The sequence below is a fragment of the Manihot esculenta genome, chromosome 13 (genome assembly GCF_001659605.2).
Source record: "Manihot esculenta cultivar AM560-2 chromosome 13, M.esculenta_v8, whole genome shotgun sequence".
Taxonomy (NCBI): domain Eukaryota; kingdom Viridiplantae; phylum Streptophyta; class Magnoliopsida; order Malpighiales; family Euphorbiaceae; genus Manihot; species Manihot esculenta.
Genome location: NC_035173.2, coordinates 14,192,954 through 14,204,674, shown reverse-complemented (window position 1 = coordinate 14,204,674; position 11,721 = coordinate 14,192,954).

Here is an 11,721-nt window from a genome sequence, read left to right as displayed (position 1 = left end):
TCGTCAGGTTGCATGGGGTTCCTGTTTCAATAGTGTTCGATAGAGGACCCCAGTTCACCTCCAGGTTTTGGCGGAGTCTGCAGAATGCCATGGGCACCAGGTTGGATTTTAGCACTGCTTTCCATCCACAGACGGACGAACAATAAGAAAGGACCATCTAGACAATAGAGGATATGCTCAGAATGTGTGTGCTGGACTTTGGTGTTCTTGGAGGCACCATCTACCCTTGGTGGAGTTTGCCTACAATAACAGCCATCATGCTAGCATCGGGATGGCTCCATATGAAGCTTTATATGGAAGGAAGTACAGGTCACCTGTTTGCTGGGAGGAAGTTGGAGAGAAGGCCTTGGCAGGGCCTGAGCTAGTAGAGATCACCAGCAGGGTGGTACCCATAATCAGAGAAAGGATCAAGACCGCTGCAAGTAGACAGAAGAGTTATGCAGACATCCGCAGAAGGCAAGTAGAGTTTCAGGAGGGGGATTTGGTATTGCTCAAGGTGTCTCCAATGAAAGGGGTGATTCGGTTCGGGAAGAAAGGTAAGCTGGCTCCACGGTACATCGGACCCTTTGAAGTCTTGCAAAAGATTGGGAATGTATCGTACAAGCTGGACTTGCCTGCTTCAATGGAGAGAATCCATCCGGTTTTCCATGTTTCTATGTTGAGGAAATTTGTGTCAGATCCGGGCAAGGTTCTTAGTGAGCCTGATGTGGAGATCCAAGAAGATCTCACCTATGTTGAGCAGCCAATACGGATCCTAGACACCCAGATCAGAAAGCTAAGGAACAAGGAGATCCCGATGGTGAAAGTCCTTTGGAATCACCACAATATTGAGGAGTGTACCTGGGAGATACGGGAGTCCATGCTCCAGCAATATCCCCATCTTTTCTAAAGTAAGTTTTAGGTGCTTTGTATGTATGTTATATGTATGCCATGCTATGTGTTGTTTGGTGAACATTCGAGGATGAATTTTCTTAAGAGGGGGAGAATGTAATTCCCGGCTAGACTCCGGTATCGGAATTCCTACCGTCCGGTGGAATCTCGGGTGTCGGAGACCTCTAGAAGGGTAAAACCATGTTTTCATAAATGTTTTAATGTGTTTTATATTTTTAATCAAGAAAGAAATTGAGTTTTTGCTTGAAAATGATCTTGGAAGAAGACCCAGGTTCGGCCGCCGAACATGCATGCGCTTTGGGTGTGCCTTAGGCCCCCGAAAGCATAAGTGAAGGGAGTCCAGGTTCGGCCGCCGAACCTTATGTTCGGCCGCCGAACATGGCATGCTTGCGGAGGCACGTTCGGCCCCCGAATGTGGCCTGGCCAGCCACCTATAAAAGGGTCCCTTAGCCGAAAAGGGTGAGCTTTTCTCCCCATTTTTGGCCAAGGTGAGCTCTCCGCCATCCTTCGCCGATTCAAAGTTTCTTCCTTCAAATCTTCCTGGATTTTCACAAGTTTTCACTTTGTTTTGAAGATTTTCGAGTATAAAGCAAGTTTTGGAGCTTTGAGGTTCAAGAAACTCAATCTCTCCCATCTCTGAGCTAGGGTCGTTTTCCTCTCGATCTACAAGAGGTAAGGGCCGATCTTGAGCTCACTATATGTTTTAAACAAGTTTTAAGTTGATCCATGGGGTAGAAATGTATGTGTATGTTAGATGAACATTGTTAGGTTTTATGTGTTTTATGCACAATGTAGATTGTTGTGATGCTTGTGATGTGTTGTAGTTGGGGTTTAGGATAGTTTGAAACCCCTAGGAGCTTGTATGCTTGAGTATGCATGTTGTAGAATAGGAAAATGCATGATTGGAAGGTTTGGGAGGCATTTGAGGTTGAGGAGCCGAAGTTTCTGCCCTTTGGCAGAAACCAGGTTCGGCAGCCGAAGGACTTTCGGCCGCCGAACCTGCCTGGGAGGCCAGCCTTTCGGCTACCGAAGCCTGCCCCCGAAAAGAGACTTTCGTCTCTGGAGGGCACTTTCGGCCGCCGAAAGTGCCACCGAACCTGCCTGACTTTCGGCTCTGGAGGGACTTTCGGCCGCCGAACCTGCCGCCGAAAGTGCCCTGTTCAGCCTTCCTTTGCATGCTTTCCATGGATGTTTTGAGGTGTTTTAAGGGGGTTTTTGGGGAGTATTTTTAGAGTCATGTTCTAGTATGTTTGGTCCCTCATTTGAGTCCACCTATGAAGGTTCGGACCCGAGGAACCGAGGACCCCAGCAGTGAGTTAGCTGCCTCAGTCATTGTCAGAGCTAGCTAAGGTGAGTAGAATAAACTCTTATCTTTTAAATAAATGAAAATCTTAGCATGAATCATGCATCACGGGTGCCATGTGATATTTTAGGTTGTTTGCATTAGAAATCACGAATATGTTGCATTGCATAATACGTTGTTGATGTGGATGAATGTTGGATGATCCTTTAGCCGCACTACGTTATGATATGATGTGGAAAGACCAGATGTGGCCTGCACTACGCCCCTGGCACTATGTAAGAGAAAGACCGGAAGTGGCCTGCACTACGCCCTCGGCATGATTGGATATGTTATGATATGTTATGTATAAGAGAAAGACCAGATGTGGCCTGCACTACGCCCCTGGCACTATTGGATTCAGTAGTGGGCTATTGGTGACAAGTTCATCCTTGATATGAATTATTTGTGATATGTTGCATTTCATGAAAGCATGAAAAATAAATTGAATGTTATATTATTCTGCTCACTGGGCTCTTGTAGGTCACCCCTTTCCCTTTATCCCCCAGGTTTGCAGGTACAGGGTAGACCAGGAGGTCGGCAGGAGTAAAGTCTGATTTCATGCAATAGTTAGAAGTTGTGGACATGATGAAATTGTAATGTAATGTCTTATGTAGTCATGATATGTAATAATGACATTGAGGATTAGAGGTTGTGCTTGACCCTATGTGTATGGTTATCCCTTTTGATACATGATCTATAGAGTGTTTTTATGATGTTTATGTTCAACCAAGCTTAATGTATGCATGTTGGGTTACCCCATTGGAGCATTTGACGAGAGTTCCAGTGTGTGGGTTATGTTATGTTATAAGTATATATATATACAGGTTGAGCTTGGTTTATGGAAACAAAAAGTTTACAGGTTTTTGAGTATATATGATCATGTATGGGATTTGACAGGTTCACAGGTTATATGTCAGGCTTGCTACGGGTCCCGGCGGCCTTAAGCCGATCTGGATCCTAGCGCCGGTAGCGGTCAGGTTTTCGGGTCGTTACAATAACTCTAAACATTCCCCCAAAAACCCCCCTAAAACATCTCAAACATGCATGGAAAAACAAGCAAAGGAAGGCTGGACAGGGGTCTTTCGGCGGCACCTTCGGCAGCCGAACCCCTCTCCAGATCCAAAACTCATACACTTTCGGCGGCACCTTCGGCGGCCGAAAGTCTCTTCTAGATCTGAAAGTCTAAACTTTCAGGGGCGAGGTTCGGGGGCTGAAAGACCTTCCAGAGCCGAAAGTCACCCACCTTCGGCGGCATGTGCGGCGGCCGAAACTCCCTCTAGAGCCGAAAGTCCAAACCTTCGGGGGCGAGTTTAGGCGGCCAAAACAGCCTCCATAAGGGGTTCGGCGGCCGAACCTTGCTTCGGCGGCCGAGCCTGAGTTCTCCAAGAAGGCAGAACTCGGGTCAAACATGCATATTCAGCCTCCAAAACCTTACCACACACTCTCCACATGCAACCAACCTCTCATAACCATGTATATACCCTTATCCATGCTATAGGAGCTTAAAAACTAGTTCAAACTCCTCAAACAACATCATAGCATCTCATATAGCATATGACCAACATATACTCCAACTTTTAGATCCACTCTAAACATGCCATAACACTCTCTTAAACCCTTTCAAACATGCTTAAAACATAAGGGGAGGTGAGGATCCATGCTTACCTCTTGAAGATCGAGAGGATTGATGGTCCTAACTCAGAGATGTAGAGGAAAACGATCCAAAATCTCCAAGTCTCTCAACTTTGCCTTCTTTTGCTCAAAACTTTCAAAAACCAAGTTAAACACTCATTAAAGCTTGCATGATTTAGAAGAACAAGATGAAAACAACCAAAGGAGGATAAATACCTACCTTTGCACGAAAAGATAGTGAAAGCACACTCCATTTCCAGTCAAAGGGGCTTTTATAGGTGGCCAACCGACTCCCCTTCGGCGGCCAAAGCTGCATGCAAACTTCCACCACCTTCGGCAGCCGAAGTGGGGATTCGGGGGCAGCAAAAGCATGCAACTTTCGGCGGCCGAACTTCACTTTCGACGGCCGAACTTGGCAATTGCCTCCTTGGTCTTTTCCTTTTCAAAACTCAATTTTCCTAATCAAAAACATAAAAACATGTAAAAACATTTTGAACAAACCTCTGTTTTACCCTTCTGGAAGACTCTGACATCCATGAATCCCGGATTCCAACGGAGATTCCGCCGAAAAGTAGGAATTCTGATGCCGGGGTCTTGCTGGATATTACAAGCAGCCAAAGCTGCCTCCACAGCTTCCCCACTTTCGGAAGCCGAACTTGGGCTTTGCTGGATATTTCCCTACTTGGTCTTTTCTTTGCAAAACTTCAAGTTTTCTTAATCAAAACACTAAAAACATTCAAAACATTTTAGAAAACCTTTCTTTTACCCTTCTAGAAAACTCTGACATCCGTCAATGCCAGATTCCAACGGAGATTCCGCCGGAAAGTAGGAATTCTGACGCCGGAGTCTAGCCGGGTATTACATTCTCCCCCCCTTAAGAACATTCATCCCCGAATGTTCCTCAACTCACATATACAAGGAAGAACCGAAGCACATAAACACATAAGGCACATAAGAAACACATCAAAACTAACCTTAAAAGAGATGAGGGTATTGTTGGAGCATAGACTCCCGCGTCTCCCAGGTACATTCTTCGATATTATGGTGGTTTCAAAGGACTTTCACCATCGAAATTTCCTTGTTTCTCAGCTTCCTGATCTGCGTGTCTAGAATCCGCACTGGCTGCTCAACATAGGTGAGATCTCCAAGGATCTCTACATCAGGCTCACTAAGAACCTTGCCCGGATCTGACATAAACTTTCGTAGCATAGAAACGTGGAAAATGGATAGATTCTCTCCATAAAAGCAGGTAAATCTAACTTATATGATACATTTCCAATCTTCTGCAAGATCTCGAAGGGTCCGATGTACCGTGGAGCTAGCTTATCTTTCTTCACAAAACGAACCACCCCTTTCATTGGAGACACTTTGAGCAACACCAAATCTCCCTCCTGGAACTCTAGCTGCTTCCTGCGGACATCTGCATAGCTTTTCTGCCGACTCACAGCAGTTCTGATTCTTTGTCTGATAATAGGCACTACCCTGCTGGTGATCTCGATCAACTCAGGCCCTGCCAAGGACCTCTCTCCAACTTCTTCCCAGCAAACAGGTGATCTGCACTTCCTCCCATAAAGAGCTTCATATGGAGCCATCCCTATGCTAGCATGATAGCTGTTTTTGTAGGCAAACTCCACCAAAGGTAGATGCTGCCTCCAAGAACCGCCAAAATCTAGCACACACATTCTGAGCATATCTTCAATAGTCTGGATGGTCCTCTCTGACTGTCCGTCAGTCTGTGGATGGAAAGCAGTGCTAAAGTCCAATCTTGTGCCCATCGCATTCTGCAGACTCCGCCAAAACCTAGAGGTGAACTGGGGTCCTCTATCTGACACAATTGAAACAAGAGCCCCATGCAACCTGATCACTTCATCAACAAACACCTAGGCCAACTTATCCACAGAGTAGCCACTCCTGACAGGGATGAAATGAGCAGATTTGGTCAGTCTGTCCACAATCACCCATATGGAGCCTAGTCTGTTCGACGCTGCCGATAACCCCACTACAAAATCCATAGCTATGTTCTCCCATTTCCACTCTGGAATCGGCAGTGGGTTAAGCATTCCAGCCGGCTTCTGATGTTCCAGTTTCACCCTCTGACATACCTCGCAAGCTGACACACACTGTGCCACTTCTCTCTTCATAGCTGGCCACCAATAAACTCTTTTCAGATCCTGATACATCTTGGTGGCTCCAGGGTGAACACTGTACTTGGCATTATGAGCTTCCCTCATAATGTCTCCCTTCAGGCTTACATCATCTGGTACACATAACCTGGTTCCATAGCGGAGGATCCCTTTGTTGTCAAATCTGAACTCTTCATTGCTGCCTGACTGAACCGTCCTGGCAATCTTTACCAACTCTGGGTCTTCGTGCTGTTTCTGAGCCACCTGCTCCAGAAACACAGGCGTCACTCTCATCTGAGCGATCAAGGCACCTGTACCAGGCAACTCTAGCTGTAGCCCCTCATCAATGAGCTTATAAAATTCTCTCACCACCGGTCTTCTTTCCACTGCAATGTGGGACAAACTGCCAAGTGATTTCCGACTTAGGGCATCTGCCACAACATTTGCCTTACCCGGATGGTACTGAATCGTACAATCATAGTCACTAAGCAGTTCTACCCATCTCCTCTGCCTCAAATTCAACTCTTTCTGACTCTAGATGTACTGCAAGCTTTTATGATCTGTGAAGATCTCGCATTTAACCCCATAAAGGTAATGCCTCCACATCTTGAGTGCGAAGATCACAGCTGCCATCTCAGGGTCATGTGTCGGATAATTCAACTCATGCTTCTTCAACTGCCTAGACGCATAAGCAATTATCTTCTCATTCTGCATCAACACACAACCCAGTCCCACTCGGGACGCATCACAAAATACTATGAAGTCTTCATTACTGATAGGCAGAGCTAATACCGGTGCTGAAGTCAACCTCTTCTTAAGCTCTTCAAAACTTTCTTCACATTGGTCAGACCACACAAAAGTCTGTTCTTCTTGGTTAATCTGGTCATAGGAGCAGCAATCTTCGAGAAGTTCTGAACGAACCTCCTGTAATAGCCTGCCAAGCCCATAAAACTTTTAATCTCTGACACTGACGTGGGTCTAGGCCAGCTAGCTACAGCCTCTATCTTCTTGGGGTCTACTTCAATGCCTTGGTCTGATACAACGTGTCCCAAGAAAGAAATGCTCCTTAACCAGAACTCACACTTGGAGAACTTGGCATACAAGCCATGCTCCCTCAAGGTCTGCAACACTAACCTCAGATGATGGGCATGCTCCTCTGCATTCCTGGAATACACTAAGATATCATCAATGAAGACAATAACAAAGTGATCCAGATACTGACTGAAAACTCTATTCATGAGGTTCATGAATGTTGCAGGGGCATTAGTTAACCCGAACGGCATTATCAGGAACTCATAATGCCCATATCTGGTCCTGAAAGCTGTCTTAGGTACATCATCTTCTCTGATTCTCAACTGATGATACCCAGATCTTAGATCTATTTTGGAGAAACAACCTGCGCCTGCCAGCTGGTCAAATAGATCATTGATCTTGGGTAGAGGATACTTGTTCTTGGTAGTGACTTTGTTCAACTGCCTGTAGTCGATACAAAGTCTTAAGGATCCATCCTTCTTCTTTACAAACAAAACTGGAGCGCCCCAAGGTGAGGTACTCGGTCGGATGAAACCCTTATCTACCAACTCTTGCAACTGCTCTTTTAACTCTTGCAACTGCTCTTTTAACTCTTGCAACTGCTCTTTTAACTCTTGCAACTCTGCTGGGGCCATCCTGTAAGGAGGGATAGAGATCGGTCTGGTTCCAGGCATGACTTCTATTTCAAACTCTATCTCCCTAGCAGGTGGTAGTCCTGAAAGCTCGTCTGGGAACACATCTGAAAACTCCCTGACTACGGGCACTGAGGCGGGCTCACTCACTTGACTGCCAAGCTCCCTCACATGAGTTAAAAACCCCAGACAACCCCTCCTAAGCAACCTACGAGCCTGCAGGGCTGATATCACACCTCTAGGCATACCCCTCCTGTCTCCTCTGAAGACAAACACTGATCCATCCTGATCTCTGAACCTGACTACCTTGTCTCTACAGTCCAAGGTAGCATCATGAGCGGATAGCCAATCCATCCCTAAAATGACATCAAAATCCGTCAAATCTAGAACCACAAGGTCAGCTGGAAGGCATCGTCCCTCAATGAACACAGGACTAAACCGGCAGACTGATTCTGCCACTGATGGATCACACTTGGTCCCACTGACCCAAAGGGGACACTCTAACCCATAAGTCATCAAACCCACTCTCTCTACGGCTCTCGGTGCAATAAAGGAATGAGAAGCACCAGGGTCCAACAAAGCATACACATCAGAACACCCAATGAGGAGATTACCTGACACCACGGTGTTTGATGCGTTAGCCTCCTGCTGTGTCAAAGTGAAGATCCGAGCTGGAACTGATGGACCTTCACCTCGGGAACCTGCTGAAGAAGAGGCTGCTCCTCTCCCTCTGCCTCTGCTACTGCCCTGAGTCATGGCTGGAGCTGCTGGCTGAGCCATACTGCCTTCTGAAAACATATCATAACCTCGCATTCTGACTTCTGAAAACACAACACATTCACATAACCATTAGTATCATATAGTCCATGTGAAAACACATGAACTCCATAACATACATAACATATCATAAATGCACATGTAACAAGGCATGGCATTACACATCAACAATCAAGACAGGATGCTACATCCTATCCTAGTGGACATGATTTTGCCTATTGTGCTTGCCCTTCTATGACATCTATGAGCCCAACACTCTTTCGGTCCGACCATATGAACCTAGAGCTCTGATACCAATCTGTGGCGATCTGGTGACCGGACCGCTACCGGCGCTAGGATCCAGATCGGCTTAAGGCCGCCGGGACCCGTCGCAAGCCTACTATGCCTTCTGTATACCTGGTAAATCCCATACATGATCAACAATTTCCATGAAAATTTGAAACTTTGCATCTACCAAGCTTAACCTATGCATGCACACTATCTCTGTAAAAACCCCAGACCAGTTGGGTCATCATTTCATAGATTAAGCTTGGTCCTCAACATAATAATATACCGATCATGTACAAAAGGGATTAACCAACTCTAGGGTCAAGCACAATTCTATCATCAATACTTATTACATGACTATACATCACTTTACAATACATGTCCACTACCGCTATTACATAGACTTTTCTCCTGAAGCTATCCCATGCTATCTCTGGCCCTGCAAACCTGGGGGTTAAGGAGAGGGGTGAGCTACTAGAGCCCAGTGAGTAGAGCACCAATAAAATCATTTAAGAACACATGCTGCCATCACATTACAAATAAATCATATCAAGGATGGACTTGTCACCAATAACCCTCTACAATTCATAAACTCTGTACCAGGGGCGATTAGGCCACACCTGGTCTTCTATTACTCTGTGCCAGGGGCGCTTAGGCCACACCAGGTCTTCTCATACTCTGTGCCAGGGGCGATTAAGCCACACCTAGTCTTCTCATAGCATATTGAGGGCTAAGGGTTCCTCCAATATCCATCCACATCAACCCATATTATGCAATGCCTCATCTTCGTGAATACTAATACAAACAGCCTAGTATATATACATGGCATTTATGGTGCATGAGTCATGCATACTAATGTAAACAACCGAACATATATACATAGCATTTATGATGCATGAGTCATGCTAAAACTTTTGCGTTAAAACATAGTTCCATTCTACTCACCTCTAGTACACGCTGGAATACCTCTGAACCAGCTAACTCTGAGGGCCTCCTTGGTTCCTCGGGGCCGAACCTACACAGGTGGACTCAAATGAGGTACCAACATACTCTATCATAGCTTTGAACATTCCCCCAAAAACCCCCTAAAACATCTCAAACATGCATGGAAAAACAAGCAAAGGAAGGCTGGATAGAGGACTTTCGGCGGCAGGTTCGGCGGCCAAAGGTCCCTCCAAAGCCGAAAGTCAAGCACTTTCGGAGGCAGGTTCGGTAGCCGAAAGTCCTTCCAGAGACGAAAGTCACAACCTTCGGCGGCATGTTCGGCGGCCGAAACTCCACTCCAGAGCCGAAAGTCATACACTTTCGGAGGCGGGTTCGGCAGCCGAAACAACCTCCTCAAGGGGTTCGGCGGCCGAACCTTGCTTCGGCGGCCGAACCTGAGTTCTCCAAGAAGGCAGAACTCGATCCAACCTTACGTCTCCAGCCTCCAAAACCTCTCCAAAACATGCACAACTCACATACAAGCTCTCACACACATGCATATACCCTTCTTCATGCATATAGGGGCTTAGAACTAGCTCAAAACCCCAAAAACAACACATATACATACATATGGCTTATGATCAACATAAACCCTACCCATACAAACCATGCAAAAACCATGAAAAACACCCTTCAAAACTCACTGAAAACATCAAGAAAGGTGAGGATCCATGCTTACCTCTAGAAGATCGAGAGGATTGATGGTCTAAACTCAGAGATGCAAGGGAAAATAGATTCAAACCCTCCAAACCTCACAACTTTGCTTCCTTGCTCAAAAACTTCAAAACCAACATGAAAACTACTTCAAACTTGTTCAACTTTGAAAGAAAGCCAAGAATCAACCAAAGGAGGTTAAGAACTCACCTATACCATGAAAAGAGAGAGAAAACTCACCTCAAATTCGGATAAGCGACCCTTTTTATAGGTGGCCGGTCAACCCCCTTCGGCAGCCAAAGCTGCCTCCACAGCTTTCCCACTTTTAGAAGTCGAACTTGGGCTTCCGTGGCAACGAAAACATGCCACCTTCGGCGGCCGAAAGTGAGGTTCGGCGGCCGAACCTTACATTTCCCTCCTTAGTATTTTCTTTGCAAAACTTCAAGTTTTCTTAATCAAAACACTAAAAACATTCAAAAAATTTTAGAAAACATTTCTTTTACCCTTCTAGAAAACTCTGACATCCGTCAATGCCAGATTCCAATGGAGATTCCGCCGAAAAGTAGGAATTCTGACGCCGGGGTCTAGCCGGGTATTACAATCTCGTACGGGACCAACTCCAACAAGGCTTTATTCTACCTAGTCATCTCCCCACTCAAGAACAATTGGCAGACATCTTTACGAAAGCATTGCCTGCATCTCGCCATGACAGTCTTACTGGCAAGTTGAATTTACTGCCTTTACCAGCTTCAACTTGAGGAGGGGGTATTGAAATTGCATCGTTTTAGTTATTGAGCGTGTATGCATATATTGATTGAAACTGTGTTGTTTCTTTTATGTTCTTTCCATTGTAATAGGGCTGTGATTGGCACAAGATGTGCACGTGTGATTGTCTGCTACATAAGAAAGCAGGATGCTTCTGGACTCAGTCTGTAACGTCATTTTCTTTCTGAAATAAGATTTCAAAGTTTTTTTTCTCTCTCTTGCACACATACCTTTCACTTTTGAAAATTTTCAAATATTTAATAAAATTTTCAAATTTATTTTTATCAATTTTCAAACTATGACTAATATATTTTTTTAAAAAAAAAATTATGTAGATAAAAATAATTTTATAGCTTTTATAAAGAGTATAATTTTCTATAATTTTATTGGTTAATTAAATTAAATTTATTATTTTAAAAATTTCAAATTTAATTTATAAAATCTTATTTAAAAAGTAAGATAATTATTTATTATTAAATTTTTAAAAAATAATTATTATTTAGAATCATAATTATCTTTCATCATTTATAATAATAATTACTTTAAAATAAATAATTATCTCTCATTATTTATTCAATTTTTCTTAATTAACTAAAGTTAATTTAACGAAGCAAGTTATCAT